The following is a 5,906-nucleotide window of genomic DNA, read 5'->3' as shown; positions in this document are numbered from 1 at the left end:
ATACACCATCCACATGTAATATACACACAGTATACACCTATAATACACCATCCACATGTAATATACACCTATAATACACCATCCACATGTAATCTACACAGTATACACCTATAATACACCATCCACATGTAATCTACACAGAATACACCTATAATACACCATCCACATGTAATCTACACAGTATACACCTATAATACACCATCCACATGTAATATACACAGTATACACCTATAATACACCATCCACATGTAATCTACACAGTATACACCTATAATACACCATCCACATGTAATATACACAGTATACACCTAGAATACACCATCCACATGTAATGTACACAGTTATACACCTATAATACACCACATGTAATCTACACAGTATACACCTATAATACACATCCACATGTAATATACACAGTATACACCTATAATACACCATCCACATGTAATCTACACAGTATACACCTATAATACACCATCCACATGTAATCTACACAGTATACACCTATAATACACCATCCACATGTAATATACACAGTATACACCTATAATACACCATCCACATGGAATATACACAGTATACACCTATAATACACCATCCACATGGAATATACACAGTATACACCTATAATACACCATCCACATGTAATATACACAGTATACACCTATAATACACCATCCACATGTAATATACACAGTATACACCTATAATACGCCATCCACATGTAATATACACAGTATACACCTATAATACACCATCCACATGTAATATATACAGTTATATACCTATAATACAAAAATCACTGCAAAAAAATGCACCAAAACAATACGCAGCTGACAGTACCAGCTAGTTCCTCAGGCTGATGTTAAAAGCTGAGAACTTTGCCGATATCCTCCAGTCAGGAACATATCGGAGCCCCCCATGCGCCACGTCACGGGGTCCTACCACTAACCTGCCCGTGGTGTGTGAACAGGGTCTGAACAGAGCAATTACCTCACAGCCAGACTCTCACCTGCCTCCATAGTGGTATCACCGATGCCCTGTGAGGTAGGATAACGCTGTGAGCCACACCCACAACAGACCATGTGACACGGAAGATACCACCACAATAAAGTGGCACATTCCATGCAGATAAAGACAAAAACTCCCTGAAAAAAGTGGCCTAAACGGCTGCTCCCCCGGTTATAGACTCGCTACAGTGTCTGGCTTTGGAGCATTTCCACCCGTTTAGGCCACTTTTTTCAGGGAGTTTTTGTCTTTATCTGCATGGAATGTGCCACTTTATTGTGGTGGTATCTTCCGTGTCACATGGTCTGTTGTGGGTGTGGCTCACAGCTTTATCCTACCTCACAGGGCATCGGTGATACCACTATGGAGGCAGGTGAGAGTCTGGCTGTGAGGTAATTGCTCTGTTCAGACCCTGTTCACACACCACGGGCAGGTTAGTGGTAGGACCCCGTGACGTGGCGCATGGGGGGCTCCGATATTTTCCTGACTGGAGGATATGGGCAAAGTTCTCAGCTTTTAACATCAGCCTGAGGAACTAGCTGATACTGTCAGCTGCGTATTGTTTTGGTGCATTTTTTTGCAGTGATTTTTGTATTATAGTTATATAACTGTATATATTACATGTGGATGGTGTATTATAGGTGTATACTGTGTATATTACATGTGGATGGTGTATTATAGGTGTATATTACATGTGGATGGTGTATTATAGGTGTATACTGTGTATATTACATGTGGATGGTGTATTATAGGTGTATACTGTGTATATTACATGTGGATGGTGTATTATAGGTGTATACTGTGTATATTACATGTGGATGGTGTATTATAGGTATATAACTGTGTAGATTACATGTGGATGGTGTATTATAGGTGTATACTGTGTATATTACATGTGGATGGTGTATTATTGGTGTATATTACATGTGGATGGTGTATTATAGGTGTATACTGTGTATATTACATGTGGATGGTGTATTATAGGTGTATACTGTGTATATTACATGTAGATGGTGTATTATAGGTATATAACTGTATATATTACATGTGGATGGTGTATTATAGGTGTATACTGTGTATATTACATGTGGATGGTGTATTATAGGTGTATACTGTGTATATTACATGTGGATGGTGTATTATAGGTGTATACTGTGTATATTACATGTAGATGGTGTATTATAGGTATATAACTGTGTATATTACATGTGGATGGTGTATTATAGGTATCTAACTGTGTATATTACATGTGGATGGTGTATTATAGGTATATAACTGTGTATATTACATGTGGATGGTGTATACTGTGTATATTACATGTGGATGGTGTATTATAGGTGTATACTGTGTATATTACATGTGGATGGTGTATTATAGGTGTATACTGTGTATATTACATGTGGATGGTGTATTATAGGTATATAACTGTATATTACATGTGGATGGTGTATTATAGGTGTATACTGTGTATATTACATGTGGATGGTGTATTATAGGTGTATACTGTGTATATTACATGTGGATGGTGTATTATAGGTATATACTGTGTATATTACATGTGGATGGTGTATTATAGGTGTATACTGTGTATATTACATGTGAATGGTGTATTATAGGTGTATACTGTGTATATTACATGTGGATGGCGTATTATAGGTGTATATAACATGTGGATGGTGTATTATAGATGTAATATACACAGTTATATACCTATAATACACCATCCACATGTAATATACACAGAATACTCCTATAATACACCATCCACATGTAATATACACAGTATACACTTATAATACACCATCCACATGTAATATACACAGAATACACCATCCACATGTAATATACACAGTATACACCTAGAATACACCATCCACATGTAATATACACAGTATACACCTAGAATACACCATCCACATGTAATATACACAGTATACACCTAGAATACACCATCCACATGTAATATACACAGTATACACCTAGAATACACCATCCACATGTAATATACACAGTATACACCTATAATACAACATCCACATGTAATATACACAGTATACACCTATAATACAATATCCACATGTAATATACACAGTATACACCTAGAATACACCATCCACATGTAATATACACAGTATACACCTAGAATACACCATCCACATGTAATATACACAGTATACACCTAGAATACAACATCCACATGTAATATACACAGTATACACCTAGAATACACCATCCACATGTAATATATACAGTATACACCTAGAATACACCATCCACATGTAATATACACAGTATACACCTATAATACACCATCCACATGTAATATACACAGTATACACCTAGAATACACCATCCACATGTAATATATACAGTATACACCTAGAATACACCATCCACATGTAATATACACAGTATACACCTATAATACACCATCCACATGTAATATACACAGTATACACCTATAGTATTGTGGCGAAACCGACCTCGCCACTGGGTTTTGGAGAGGACTGGCTGCTGGCCTCTTGCCCCAGGATTATGGGCCATATACTAACTTTTAAACCCCTGAACCTATTCAAGTGAATTTTGGATAGGTTTGTCCCCACGTTAGGCTACTTTCACACTTGCGGCAGAGATATCCGGCAAGCAGTTCCGTCGCCGGAACTGCCTGCCGGTTCAGGCAAAATGTATGCTAACTGATGGCATTAGTAAGACTGATCAGGATCCTGATCAGTCTTAAAAATGCCTGATCAGTCGAAAAAATGCATTAAAATGCCGGATCCGTCTTTCCGGTGTCATCCGGCAAAAACGGATCCGGCATTTATTTTTTCACCTTTTTTTCAGTCTGCGCATGCGCATACCGGAAGGACGGATCCGGCATTCCGGTATTCTGAATGCCGGATCCGGCACTAATACATTCCTATGGGAAAAAATGCCTGATCCGGCGTTCAGGCAAGTGTTCAGTTTTTTTAGCCGGAGATAAAACCGTAGCATGCTACGGTTTTCTCTTTTGCCTGAACAGTCAAAACGACTGAACTGAAGACATCCTGATGCAAACTGAACGGATTACTCTCCATTCAGAATGCATGGGGACATACCTGATCAGTTCTTTTCCGGTATAGAGCCCCTGTGACGGAACTCTATGCCGGAAAAGAACAACGCAAGTGTGAAAGTAGCCTTATACTGTTTAAATTAATGTAAGTTATATGTATGGCCAATGTAAACTCACAAAGTTGTAACAATTTATAATAAGTGTAACTTGTCAGCTTGGGAGGAATATGCGGGTGTGTTTCTATTGTGCCATTGTCCCATTGTGTGTTTAAATGGTGATGTCTGTCCTGTTGTCCTCACATGTGTATTGGCGATCTCCCTTTGTCCTCAGAGATAATTGGTTTGCTCTTCAGGTTGTCTGGACAGAGAGGAGGAAACCATGATGCATTGTGGGGATATGTTGTCCTATGTCAGTCTTCATTCTGGTCCTCTGGGGGCGTGAACGATTGGTTGCTGTTGTATCATTGTATGTGTTGTAAATTACTGATTGGTTGTATTTCAAACCCCTGTGGGCAGTACTATGTTTGTGGTTTATGAATAAAAGAGGCTGTACGTGAAGTACAGTCAGACCACTGCTTGACCCTCAACACGGAGCCTTGTCTCGTTATTGGGGGGATTCACTGTATGCTGTTAGAAGACCGATTGCCAGAAGTGTAAGCTGATTCCTGTTCGTCTGCGAGCAGCTATTCGTGAGGTTCCAGTTTGGAGTGCTATTTTGTATCCAGTTCGGGAGGTTGGTGTCCTACAGTAGCTGTGCCTGTCTCTCAGAAAGGGGCTTATCGCCTAAACGGATTTTAACCCCTTGTCTGCGGAAACGGTCCGTTACAAGTATTATAGGTGTATACTGTGTATATTACATGTGGATGGTGTATTATAGGTGTATACTGTGTATATTACATGTGGATGTGTATTATAGGTACATAACTGTGTATATTCCATGTGGATGGTGTATTAGAGGTATATAACTGTGTATATTACATGTGGATGGTGTATTATAGGTGTATACTGTGTATATTACATGTGGATGGTGTATTATAGGTGTATACTGTGTATATTACATGTGGTTGGTGTATTATAGGTGTATACTGTGTATATTACATGTGGATGGTGTATTATAGGTGTATACTGTGTATATTACATGTGGATGGTGTATTATAGGTATATAACTGTATATTACATGTGGATGGTGTATTATAGGTATATAACTGTATATTACATGTGGATGGTGTATTATAGGTATATAACTGAGTATATTACATGTGGATGGTGTATTATAGGTGTATACTGTGTATATTACATGTGGATGTGTATTATAGGTACATAACTGTGTATATTCCATGTGGATGGTGTATTAGAGGTATATAACTGTGTATATTACATGTGGATGGTGTATTATAGGTGTATACTGTGTATATTACATGTGGTTGGTGTATTATAGGTGTATACTGTGTATATTACATGTGGATGGTGTATTATAGGTGTATACTGTGTATATTACATGTGGATGGTGTATTATAGGTATATAACTGTATATTACATGTGGATGGTGTATTATAGGTATATAACTGTGTATATTACATGTGGATGGTGTATACTGTGTATATTACTGTTATGTCCCCTGGACACTCTGTGTCTCTCAGGTACTGCTGGCAATGCTGCCAGTATCTGCTCAGCAAGTTACACACACAGGCCGATGTACTACTTAACCAGAGCAAGGTTTATTACTCAGAACATTATGGCATTCTTACATGGAGGAGTCTTATTCCAAACAGCTTCTGTCCTTATCAGATGTAATCCCTTCTCAGCCTCATGTGTCTGCTTCCAGTTCCCCTCACACACCGTCTGACTTC

The sequence above is a fragment of the Bufo bufo genome, chromosome 1, assembly GCF_905171765.1.
Source record: "Bufo bufo chromosome 1, aBufBuf1.1, whole genome shotgun sequence".
In the NCBI taxonomy this organism is placed as follows: domain Eukaryota; kingdom Metazoa; phylum Chordata; class Amphibia; order Anura; family Bufonidae; genus Bufo; species Bufo bufo.
The sequence above is the reverse complement of the archived record's forward strand: the minus strand, read 5'-3'. Positions refer to the sequence as shown.